Raw genomic sequence first — 14,034 nt, 5'->3', positions numbered from 1 at the left:
TATCTGAAGGTTGTATTAATTTGCACTAATGTAGAAACCACATTTAAAAGTGCAACTTTAAATGGAGTCACTGCCTAATTCTATTGATAACAATCTATTGACATTTCCAAGACACCTTTTTACTGATGACTTCGATATTTAGTTCAGAGTCTCTTCTTACCATGAGCATTGCATTGTCATCATCCTGAGACACTCCTATCACATCTATTCTTTTAACACATTTATAGTCTCAGCTTCATCGTTCTATTTCAGCCACAAGTAAATTGGCATCACTTAAAAATGTTAAATTCAAACAATAATTTTGACACAATATCTTTTCTTTTTTGTTATTTCCAAAACTCTATTATTTTACATTAGTGAGCCTCCAGTCCCTGCACCACACATTCTGCCTTCTCATTATATCTAAGTCCCACTTTACTTGTCACTTTTCTTCTTATCCAGTTAGAGCTTCAACCAACAAAACTTGGACCAGTTTCTTTCCAATATTTTCATCTCTTTTGCATTGGGAAACAAAATAAAATGAAACAAACTCATTCATGGAATAATATAATGATCTGATGTATATCCTCCTATACTTGGGCTATGAAGCATTATGAAAGAAAATAACAAAACAAACAAGTAGAGATATCTCTATAAGATTCATGGTCTGCAAATGTTTCTGTGTATTTTATGCAACCTGGAAGTTATTTTTAATATCAATTTATTTTTTTAATTTTTAAAAATTTACTGGGGTAATATTGGCTAATAAGATCAATGACTTCCAGGAAATTGTTTTCTCCAGTTCTACTAGAGATTATTTTAAACTGTTTCAGTACTTCTCAGATTTCTGAAAACAAAATCACCCCTCTTAGCAATTTCTCCCTCTCCTATATTTATATGCAGTTTAATTCAAACACCTTCAAATTTTTCCCACCATCGATGATTTTTATACACAATAATAAATTATTTCAAGAGGCAGGTATATCTGAACTCTTAATGAGAGGTACTGATAAGAGTTCATTCTAACTCTCATACCTTATTTGCAGCAGTTTGATTGACAGTTTCCTCTGTGCATTTCAGTAGCAACATAAAACAATTAAGTATAATTGTGATGAGAAGATTATTTCCTATGAGAATTTCTAAAAGGTAAATTCATCATTGCAGTATGTGCAACCATTGGTAGCAGTGATATATTTCTCATTGTGTCTGGGTAAAGAAGCAAAGTTTTTTTTTCCTATGAGAGAAGAAAATTTAGTGATTTTTGATGAATGAACGGCTTCAGAACTATAAAGGGAAATTGTATTGCTCCCAGAATGCTAGCTAAGTAAATATTTGTGCTGGGGAGATAGCATAGTCTTTGGAGGTAAATGGTTTGAATTAGAATACTGGTTCCACTTAAATATCTTTGGACTAGTTCACTCCTTGAACTTCAGTAAAATCATTTTTAAAAGGAATTAATTACACCTTCCCCCAAAGACTGCCCTTAAGAATTAAACAAATTTACATGTGCAAAGCCCTTTGTACATTGTTAGTGTTCCGTGTATGAGTTTTGGTTTTTTGTTTGTTTTCAAGTACAGGTAAAGGTTAAAGTAAAAAAGTCAAAGTTAAATAATTAGAACATGTTACCTTGGGCCAATATCTTAATTGTGGATCTGACCACCTATAGACTCTCAAGAAAATTAAGGCATATTCAACAACACTCCTTATTAACTCTCCCATCTTCTATCAGTTGGGTAGAAAGAAAAATTCCACAGTTAGAGCACCCAATTAGACACAAATGGCCAATAGTGTTAAGGCAGCATTTATTGTGTGCAAATTCAAACTGAAGCAAGAATGTTTATTATAGAAAATTTATAAACTGTGGCAAAGCATAAAGATTATTATTTAAATTCCTTACAAACACCTAACTCAATAATAATATTTGTTTTATATTTTTAAGTAGTATTTTAAAATGTATATTTATTGGATATTCATCTAAAGACTAGTAAAAGCTACATGAGATTTGAATGTTCCACAATTTACCAAAATACTATATGGTGAACAATCCAGGTTTTTTATTGTTTGTGACACTAATACATAAGAATTAAATAATTTTTTATGATTTTTGACAATTTACCCTAGGTACAAATTTATTGGGCCAAAAATTTTGAAAGTTTGAATATATTTTACATCTTTTGTTTTGCATTACCATATCATAGCATTTGGCAAAACAAAAAATGCTGTGTGTGTGAGTGTGTATGTGTGTGAAGAACTGGAGAGGCCAATTTTATTCAGGAAAATTGGGAGGGAGAGGGCAGTGGTGGCAGTGGGCAGAGCATGCATGTGCCTCAGCGCCAGCATGTCCAGATCATGCGGGGGGCCTGAGAATATCTGCCAGCACAGGCTGCTCGCAGGCTAGCTGGCTTCAGAGGCCATGTCTGCCACCATCCAGTGGGAGTTTGAAGAGCTGGTTGCTCAAAATCATTGGCAGCAGCTGTTCTTGAAGATAACAGTCATGTTAAAATGTAAAAAGCTGAAAATGATTATATTAATGCCAGCTTAGTTGACATAGAAGAGGCACAAAGGAGCTACCTCCTAACACAGGGTCCACTCCATACTACAGGCTGTCACTTGTGACTCATGGTTTGACAGCAAAAGACGAAAACTCTTGTCAACTAAACGAGTTCAGGAGAAAACATTGGTTAAATGTGCACAGCACTGGCCAACAAAACATGAATGAGAGATGCTGTTTAAAGAAACAGGAGTCAGTGTGAAGTTCTTGTCAGAGATATGAGGTCATATTACACAGGACATCTACTGCAATTGGAAGACATCAATAATGGTGAAACCAGAACAGTATCTCACTTTCATTATATCACCTGGCCAGATTTTGGAGTCCCTGGATCACCAGGTTCATTTCTCAATTTCTTGAAGTGAGAGAATCTTGTTCCTTGAACCCTGCACATGGGCCCGAAGTGATCTACTGTAGTGTAGGCATTCGGTGGTCAGGTCCCTTTTCTCTAGTAAGTAACTGTCTTGTTCTGATGGAAAAAGGAGATGATATTAACATTGAACAACTATTACTGAATATGAGCAAATATCGAATGGGACGTATTCAGATACTAGATCAACTCAGATATTATATATGACTATAACAGAAGGAGGAAAGTTCATAAAGGGAAATTCAAATAGACAGAAATGGTGTAAAGAACTTTCCAAAGAAGACTTATGTCCTCTGTTAATCATTCACCAACCAAAATAAAGACTGAAAAATACAATGGAAACAGGGCAGTGTTAAAAGAAAAACTGACAGGTGACGGGACTATCCTTCAAAATGCAAGACAGAAGAGAGAAGAGTGAGAGTGTTCTATGGAAACAAATTTGAGATGACATGAAAGCTCCCACTGCTCAGAAGGTGCAGCAGATGAAACAGGCTAAATGATACTGAAAGAAAAAGAAAAAGGTGGTTATGTTGGCAACCTATTTTCACTGAGATGGGGTTTATGTCAGTCAGTTTGGTCGGTGCTTTTGTTGGCCGGACACTGTTTTTTCAGCCAAGTGTCCTATAAATAAAAACAATTTTGCTCAGCAAGCTTCTGCACTAATAGCTGATAGTGTTCCATTAATCATAAGGGTTTTTCTCTTACCAAACTCTTCATGCCCCCAAAATGGAGCAGTAGAATACATACCAACTACATAAATGATAACATTCAGTCCTCAGCCCATCATCTCAGGGTTCTGCCCCCAAATTATAAACAGTCATCCAAAATAAAAACCTTAATGCCTGTTTAAAAACTGGTACATTTTACAATTCTATTCATATATCTTAAGCATAATACTTCACCTGACGAGATTGAGAAATATCCTTTGTCACAAGCATTTGTTTTTGAGGCTATCTGGATTTTAACCTTCACTTGATACAAACAATAAGTATTGTGGTTTCATCCACATTATTACTGAAAAGAAAATGACCTTTTAATAGTGTACATAATCCTGGACTGGTGGCTCAGTTGGTTGAAGCGTCCTCCCATACTCTAAAGGTTTGCTGCTTCCATTCCTGGTCAGGGTACACACACATAGGTTATGGTTCAGTTCCCAGTTGGGACATGTATGGGAGGCAACCAAACAATGTTTCTCTCTCTCTCTTCTCCCCCGCCCCCGTCCTTCCTTTCCCCCTTCCTGTCTCTCCTAAAATCAATTTTTAAAAAATATTCTGAAGTGAGCATTAAAAAATAAAATAAAATTTCAAAAAATGAGCATAATGTATAATGTACTATTGATGTGAGCATCAATAATTTATATTCTTAACCATTTCAGGATATACTTTATAAGTGTCTATTTAATATCTTAGTTAAATGTACTGTTTAAAAAAGCTCAATTTGCAAAATCTCTTACCATAAAAAAAATTAAAGGATCCTAAAACTTTAAAGAGTACGTTGAAATGTTAAATGTAGTGAACCATAGGAGAGACTGGGAGAACCCTGAGAAAATATTCTAGACTGCTTCAAGTCAGCCTTCTTGGTCCAAGAACAGAATCACACACGATGTCACAATAAAGCAGCTGTACTTAAGAGCTTTTCTTATGTTCATTAGTTTTCTTCTGTTAAAAATTTTTCCCTGTATCTCTTCTATAGACAAATATACATCGTCATTTTACTACTTTTTATTATTTGATAAAATAAAATGGGCATAATAGATAATGCCAATGACCTGTTTGATAAAAGTCATGAGCTTTAATCAAAAGAGCGTATAAAGCATGAAACAAAGTCAGCTGCGCACGGGTTCTGGTATTTAGAGACATGGCATGTCTCACTTCATTCTCAGTGACCAGGGAGGTGATGAATTTTCAAATATCACTTCCTCTGACAAACTCTCTTATTTTCTAGTAAAATAATCCATCTTCTATACACTTAGAGTAAGATTTTTATTCTATAATTGCTACTTTTACCATGTCTTATATTTTTTTCATGATTATTACTACATCCAATTTAATTTATGGTGACAATTACTGAGAGCTTCCCACAGGCCAAAGATGACGATCCTTTCATGTCTGAACTTTTTTATTGTCATGTCAGGATCTAGTTTGGTGCTCAGTACATAGATTAATAATACTCAGAAATACTTGAATGAATAGATAAAAGGATAATGCAATAATGCAATGATAAAACTTTCAAGTAGAGCATTGTATCAATTGTTCTAAATTATAGGGATCCTTAACCTCAAAGTGTTTCTCTGAAGGTTCACAATTGTGCCTGAACATAGGTAGATCCCCACATGCTCTATAAATAGTGTCTTCGATTATACATTCCTTAATATGAATGAGATGGGGATGCATCATTGAATTTGGAAAATTCCAAGCATATGATCATATCATTGAATTTGAAGAATTCTATGTGTAGCTCACTAAAGTTCTGAGGTCAAAGAGGTATTACCAAATACTGTCTTCCAGTGAGTGCTGACAGTGTGTTGGACCTTACACATAAACCCCAAGAGACAGGGTCTCTACCCAGCTTGTCTGTTTATAGAGGATGTCATACTCTGTCTTGATAGGAAGTCTCCACATTTGAAAGGAGTATGTCTCATGGCACCTGCTGTCACAGCAAGTGAAATTGTGTTTGCGCTATTAGAGGTAAGTGCTGCTTTGGTTATATTCAAGTTACCAATATTAACTTTATGTTGTGAAATTTGGTGGCTTTTCCAACTGGATGAACTTGTGTAATTATTATTGCATGGAGTTATTGGCTTTAAAAATAGTAAACTAGGGAAAAATATAGCAGATGTTTTATATTTTGTTCACAACTGGGAAGCTGGCAATAATATGGACATAAAGTTAAGAAACAAGGGTTTTAGTCATTAAAAATATTTTTTGTACTTTAGTTAGTTATCTAACCTAACTGAAACTCAGACTCTTATCTGTAAGATAAGACTATTCTTACCTAAACATTCCCTAAGTTTCCTTTTATTTCTAAAATGCTATTTTTATACATAGAAGTAGCAGGGTTTATATAATTCTCCTAATTTATATTATCTAAGAGAAAGCTGGAACTTACCTGAATAAATGTTGAAATATCCAGTTAATATGAATGATATCTATTCTATTATGGTTTGTTTTGAAGGACTTTGAAGGCACAACAAACCATCTTTATTAGGAAATTATCTCTACTAAAATGTGGCCCTTTTGAGCTATTGTTCTCCATTTCATTTCATCTGAATGTTATCCCTCTAGGTTTCTGTCACTGGTAATAAGAATATGGCCACTGCTGGTCATGGCTCTTCATTTTTATCCGCGCTCTATGCTTCAGAAAAGAACAAAGCAGGAGAGAGGCAAGAGCCCACATTCTTCTGACCTCACCATATGAGCCTTAAACATGCATTCAACATTAGATTACAGCTAAATCCATTTTGTTTAGTTAGCATATCGATTTAAAATTTTTGACTATGAATATTGTCAGGCAGAAAAAAAGCCCCCGTTCCCACACTGTTCATTCACTACACTGATGTGCTCCTCTCATCTTTATTATCCGTCTGGTTTCGGAAGGTGTTTAGCATTGGGATCCCTGACATGGTGATTGCATATGTTTATTTATTTACATGTTTGAATGAGATCTGCTTGGTTTTGCTTTAGTTTTAATTATCTTGGCAGCCACTTCCTGCCACCTTATAGGGTAATAAAATTTCTGGCCTGAAACTTAAGCAACTAAAGTCAGGGAACTCCCAACATTCCCCACTCAAAGTGTCAGTTCTCAAAATAAGGGACCGAGTGTGGCAAAAACAGATGCAGAATTCTATATTTTGAAAATAACCTGCCAAGCATAGAGAAAATATAAAATCATTTTTGCTTTCCCAATAGAAAACGTTTAAAATATGAAACCTAAGATCATTTAACCTAAAATAGCCTGGTTGGGGCTTCCAGCTATGCACAGGAATCACTACACAATATTGATCTAACAAAAGGAAAATATCCACCCGATTTGGTAAAACATCAAATGTTGACAGTGTGATGTATAATTCATTTACTTTCATCTCTCATCACCATTAAGCATATGAGGGCAGAAAAGTTTACAACAAATGAGCATGTCAATGAATTGCTTAATCTTTTTTATTTAACGTAAAGAGAATTGTAAATTCACCACATACTAAACCTTGAATCAGGGAAACTAAAGGAGAAACACATGTAAGTTGTCTCCTCGACAGAGGGGAGAATCTGCATATTACCATATTTCCAGCATATATTCAAAAACACAGAATAAACATTTAGAGCACTTTGAAAGCAATATGATTATCTGGATTTTCTGGAGTTAGTTGGCCTTGCCTTCCATGGTGTTCAGAGGGGAATGCCATGCACCAAACGGTCATGAATTCCAGGCAGACTTCTGACTCACAAAAAGTACAGCTCAAGGGAGCCACCTGCTGCTGGAGGAACATCCAGGGCAGAGAAGACTGTATAAAATTAGCATCAATATTTTTGTCAAGTCACACAAAAGTACCACTGTGGCTGTGTTAAGAAACAATAGCCCAAAAAGCATAAATAATAATGAGATTTTAAGCTCTCTGAGCTGATTCTGCCTCAGCATTTTTTGAGGAACTTACCAAAAGCATCAATTATTGAGTAAGAAATGTATGGAATGGTCCTAAATTATATATTTTGGTTCTAGACTCTATTTCCATTTCTTCTCATTATAGAAAGTTTTCTGTGGCTGTCATGCCAAGGAAAGAACACAAAGAAGTAGAGGTGAAATTTATATCCCAAATCAAGGGTTTGAAGTTTTGTCCAATATAATGGCATTGGCAGGCTAAATTTGGAATGAAGGCCAGTCCTGCGATTATCAATTTTATCTTTGCTGCCAATGGCTCCTATTCATAGAATGCTCTAGATTTCAAATCCATGATAGCATGTAATTTTCACAACAATCAATTAGTTCTCTCTTTATATCTCAGAATCTAGAGCACACAAAAGAGAACTAATTTAGCCAAGGCCATACTGTTATTTTCAGCCAGCTCATGAGTGGGAATGTAGGATTCCTGATATTTTCTTCAGATGTGTTAGTATATTGCTATGCCCACCAGATTCTTTTAAATTAAATATCCATTACCCATATTTGACCTGTGGGTACAGTGATGTCAATACATGAATTTAGAGGCGCAGTATGCAGCCCTACAAAAAGGGAGCCCCAAGCATCATGAGGCAGCAAGAACCTAGAGATAAATTACACAAAGCTGAGTTTAAACGTCAGATTTACTTTTTACTTGCCTACTATGGGACTTCCACTGTGAACTTGGCTTTTCTAATATGTAAAATAAAGAAATAATATCTATCCTACAGGATTATTTTGAGGATTCTATAAATGCAGGTTAAAAGGTTTTGCTCAAGTGTCCAGCACATATCATTGTTGGTAAATAAATAACTATAACGTCATATAAAAAGAAATGAGACACATAAAAAGGAATTCTCAATACTATGGATATTTTACATACAAATAACATTATGTAAATATGTTAACTAAATATGGCCCCTTGCTTAGAAATGTAGACTCTCAGGATCAGAAGGCATACCCTCTCTGCTGTCATTTCACCTTTACCACTTTGGAACTTAGGTTTTTCCTTATGATTTAATGTTTTTTCCTATAGCCCTCATATTACTCTTAATGACAAGTTTTCATTTATGAATTCCACATATGAAGCATTGAACAAATCAGAAAAAAATTATGTTTACCTGCAAAGCATTCACTGTACTGGTAACTATATAACTTGTACTTTTTCAGTAACTATATATCAGCTGCATTTCCTGGAACACCTTGACAAATAGCTTACCAGAAATATAAGGATTTATTATGTATATACTGAAAATGCTAATCATAGCTATATTTTGCTGTTATAAACATCCAATATTGTTATCCAATATTATAGGTATGATTTCAAATTTTATATTATGGGAAAATATAATGAGATTAAGACTACAAATTTCTGTCTAGGAACAAAATATGTATAATAATAATAAAATATAATGATATATAGGGAAAAATTGTTCCAATGTCTGAGATTATATTTTATTTAGTAAAATCATCAGCTAATGGTTTTATAAAGATTTTACACTTAATATAGTGGTATCCTTTATACCTTGATTAATTTTTCTAATTGTAATATATGTTTGAAACAATATTTGCATAAATACAAAATCTCTTTTTTTCCTTTTATTTTGTATCTTTTTGAAAATAATTCCCCGCAGCAAATTTGATTATTTGAAGGATAAGATGGGACAGTGTGAAAACTATTCTGAAATATTAGGACATTATAATTCCAAGGTTAGTAAAGAATCCTAGAATGCAGATGTAATTAATATTAAAAATAAATAAACAAATAAATTTTAAAAACCTTATGTTAAGGCAAAAAATGAATTTGGATTAGGAGGATTTATAAATCATGCACTACATGAATAAAAAATTCTAGACTGCATTTCTACTACCACCAAAATGTGCCCTTTGCATTTATTAAAGAACACTGAAACCCAGTGTCACAAGTGGCATGTTTAGGCGAAAGGGCACTGGAAGGGAAGACAGTTGGCCTTCCTACTAGTTAGTATCTGTATTGGTGAGTATTTATTAGTATCTATATGAAGGGGACTCCAAAAAATGGAATTTAGTTATAAAAGTTGTGTTTTTATTCTTACATGTTTAAACTTCAGTCACCTTCAAAGTACTCTCCATTTGATGCAATACACCTATTGAAGCATTTTTTTACCCTGCTCAAAACAGTTTTTGAACTTGTCAATTTTGACACCTTTTGGTGCTTCTGCCGTTTTTTGTTTGTCTGTTTGTTTGTTTCACCTCTTCCACATAGGCAAACCATTTCCCTTGGAGGAACTTTTTCATCTGGGGAAGCAAAATAAAAAAAGTCATGTGGGGCAAGACTGGGTGAATAGGGAGGGTGGGGCACAGGGATCATTCGTCTTTGGTCAAAAACTGCTGAACGCTCAGTGTGAGCAGGTGCACATGTAAATCACCCATCATGAAATGGGCAAACATATCGAAAGGCTCTTCAAAAACAACTCACTGAAGCCAAACTCAGCAACCCAAAGCAATGCCAGCTGGTACACTGATACTGATGGGTTCCTAGAACACTCATCTAGTGAGGGAAGCCTGTACTACAAGGGGTCCATCCTCTAGAAGATAATTCCAGGTTTTGGGGGTCCCCCATAGATGAGGTGTCTGCTCAATTCTACCAGCTCATATCAGATAAAAAAAATATTTAAGAGGTTAAAAAATAATTTTGTAAAGTGAAACTCCGTTTTTAGAGGAAACAACTCTCTTTTGAGAGTATAGTCTTGGAATAACCCAAATTCTTGGTGTCAGCGTAAGTGCTGAAGGTGTTTTATCTGTGGTGCAGAATCACCTGAAGGCACATGGTCCTTAGGCCCTTCTTCTTGACTTTAAATAGAAAATTGTCCACATCGTGGTCATAAGCCATCAACGTAGCATTTTCTGCAAATACAAAGATAATATGCACATTATTTTTCTTGGACTGAAGAGCTCTTCCTTCTAGGGGGATAATACCATCCCCTTTATTATGAAGCACCTTTTAAACTCTGAGAAAATTTAGAATTAAATAAAAGATCTAACATGTCAGTCACAATTATTGAATTAAAACTTTTTTGAAAAGTTTAGGAAAATACTAGTTAAATTATTGCTTCATGTCCTGTGCAAAAATAAAATTTCCCTTCTTATATAGTGAAGAACATAGCTAAACTAGTCCAGGTTAAGCGTCTAATTATGTAACCTGAATGTCATGTCTCCTTGAAGATTATAGAGTAGAGGAGTTGTGTAGAAAAGATAAGAGTCACTACTTTCCAAACTTAAAGATTTGTAAATATATAAAAAATAATCATGAATAAGAAAATGATTTAAATATTACAGCTGTAAATGAAGAAGTCAGTATGAACTCATTCTCCTTCTCAATTTCCTTATAAGTATAATTAATACTTCTCTGAGGGTACCTTCTCTGTGCAACCTAAGGCAGGCACAGTCACATGGGGGCCATCAGGGAAGGACTTGGGGGGCACGGAGAAGAGGCAGAACACCCTCACCCCGTGGCTTTGTTATGGCCAGAGTCCTCATTCTATCTGAAAGTCTCCTTATCTCTTGGCTGCTCTGCCCGCCACCTGACCAGGTCAGTGAAACAATACTAAAGGCAGGTAGAGCCCTAAATTTGATCAGGTGGTTCCTGGAGACAATTAGGCATGGAAAAGGAATGCATTAATTCCTATGGAACTTACTTTGCTAAGAATAACTTCAAGTTAATGAATACTGATGTTTGGGGTTGAGCATAGAATGCGATCAGTTTCCCAGGTTTCAGGGCCAAATGGGCACCACGCTGTCTACCAGACCCTGACCTGAGGCAAATCTCTGTGTTCCTTCAATCATAGCCTTTTGGCATTGATTGATGAGCTTTGCATGCACGCCGTATACCCCTGTACATATTGTTCTCAAGAAAAGCCACTTCAAGAGAAGGGCTCGGGGCATTCTCCACTAGAGGGAATCACTACCCGCTTTTCCTGGCAGATTGAGAAGTGTCTGGAATGACTTATTTTATTTTCCTCCATCTGCGGCAACCTGGGGGGACTCTGCGTGGGATGCAGTACCCCCCTCAGATAGATGATAGATGATAGATAGATAGATAGATAGATAGATAGATAGATAGATAGATAGATAGATGATAGAAGATAGGTACGTAGGTAGGTAGACAGGTAGATAGATATCAATTTCAGATTGCAAAGGAAAGAAGGGTAATAATAAGTCTTTCTAAATTGATTTTTTTCAAATTCAGTAATTTGCTAAGACATTTTGCTAAAGGTTAACACATATTTTTAAAATTATTCTTTAATATATTTTCTTTTCTTTGTAATCTTATGTATAGTTGACCATTGAACAACAGAGGCATTAAGAGCGCCAACCCCTACAAAGTTGAAAATCACATATAAATTTTGATTTCCCCAAAACTTAACCACTAATAGCCTATTGGTACCAGAAGCCTTACCAAAGCACAGTCAATGAATGAGTTTTGTATGTTATATGTATTATATACTGTATTCTTACAATATAGAAAGCTAGATAAAAGAAAATGTTAACAAAATCATAAGGAAGATAAAATATATTACAGTATTTATTTTAAAAATCTGCACATAAGTGGACCCACACAGTCCAAACTCTTGTTCAAGGATCAACTGTATTTTACATTATATATAAATTTAGAATATTTTTTCTGAAATGGAGCACATGGCTTCATCTTATTATAAAAGGGAGCCTTAGACAAGTACAAAAGTTTAAGATCTATATAAAGATGGCTTTTAAGACATTTTTGGCCATTTTCTCTTGTTGATATGTCTCGTTTTCTTGATAATTGATAACAGTTATATATAGAAAGAAGTAAAAGATTTCTACAGAAAAAATGATTTTTTAAAAGAGTGCTAGCTTTCATTGGTGTAAGGAAAGTTCATCTTCTTTAATTCAAGTGCTCTTCCTTTGGGTAGAAGTGAGTTGGTGTTGCCCTGATTTTATGATTTTCTTTTGTTTCTGCAGAATAATTAATGTCTTCATCTTTCATTTGCTTATTTTAACAGTTCCAACAGGCACCTCCTCTTTTCCAGATACTGCCTTTATCTCCCTAAGGGATGCATGCCTGAGGCTGCTACCTTTGACCCTTCTTTTTATTTCACAGCACTCACTGCTTTATCTACCAGGTACCATGCCTTTTGGGATGGCTCCCAAAATTCCCCTATGTACTTTAAGTGTTGCAATGTCTGTTGATTCTCTGTGGTAGTTTGAACTTTGCTAGATATGTGTAATTTAACTTTTTGTTTTATCTACAAGTAAATGTACATGTATTGGTTATGGGTTATCTTATTTGTTCTCATAATGAATCTTCATGAACTTTGCCTTTTTTTATTCTCTCCCCCACCTCTCCACTCCCTCCCTCCCTCCCTCCCTTCCTTCCTTCCATATGTGCAGAGATTTGGATTTAGATGGTTGTCATCGTCTTTGGAACACCAGAACACTAAACCTAAGAATCTATTCTTAGTTTTATTCCTACTCCTAAGCACAGTACTTGACATAAAGGACTTACTTAATAAATGTTATGAAGATAAATTCATCTAAAAAATTATGTAACTTAATTCTAATTAAAAAAAATTAAAAATGATTCATTTTACTTAAAAAGGAAACCCACTTTTTGTTAATCTTCCACTGCAAAAATGGTCCCTCCATTTTCATCTGAATGTGGTATATTTATTGCTAATTCCTATATATCTTCTAAAACTCTCCTCTTTCCAGAAAAAAATTTCTCCAATATTTCGTATACATTCTTCCATTTGTTAAGTTTTATGTCAGGTTTCAATTCCCCTTGATATACTCACTTTCACATCTTCCTTTGGCATTTCTTTTCACAATTTAAATAAAACAATATAAAATCTCCAAACTTAGAGGTTTTTTCTTTATTTTGATTGTTAACACTATTGCAGATGTCCCCATTTCCCCTCCCTTTTCCCCCCTTTTTTTCCCCACTTCCTCCCAACAGACTTAGTCTTTACTGATATTTTGTGATTCCTAGAGGCCCTACATTGCCAAATCAATCCATCACTGGTAACAGCAAAGACTAAATTATGATCATTAAAAAGTAGTTTATTTAAACCTCAGTGTATTAACCATATTTTGCGATGTATAATGTGCAACTTTTTTAATCAAATTTTTGAGGAAAAAATACGGATGCACATTATACATGGGTAGTATTAATTCCATATCTATATAAATGTTTTAAATTCTTTTATTTATGCTTATGCATTATAACTCTAGAAAGCAATAACGATATCGGTATGCAAAATAACACCCTGGAATACAATAATCGGTTTTGTTTCTAAATATTAATTAATTAAAACTAAAGAATTTTTCCTGGAAGTTTGGGCCAAAACGTGGGTGCATATTATATATGGCAAAATATGGTAAATCACACACAAACAAATCTTGTCTTTCATCATTTAAAAATAGGTCATTTTCAAAGTCAATATAGATGAAAAGATATGTTTTAGTT

At 34.6% G+C, this 14,034-nt stretch overlaps 1 pseudogene; it reads left to right on the top strand.

Moving 5' to 3' along the window:
- The first annotated feature begins 2,341 nt into the window (after positions 1-2,341).
- LOC129067067 (tyrosine-protein phosphatase non-receptor type 2-like) lies at positions 2,342-3,527 on the top strand (annotated as a pseudogene).
- Positions 3,528-14,034: the final 10,507 nt, after the last annotated feature.

Source organism: Pteronotus mesoamericanus, unplaced genomic scaffold, assembly GCF_021234165.1.
Source record: "Pteronotus mesoamericanus isolate MK-2021 breed Mesoamerican mustached bat unplaced genomic scaffold, CSHL_Meso_final contig_20, whole genome shotgun sequence".
NCBI classification, from domain to species: domain Eukaryota; kingdom Metazoa; phylum Chordata; class Mammalia; order Chiroptera; family Mormoopidae; genus Pteronotus; species Pteronotus mesoamericanus.
Note: the sequence above shows the minus strand (reverse complement) of the source record. Positions and strands in the feature narration are given on the sequence as shown.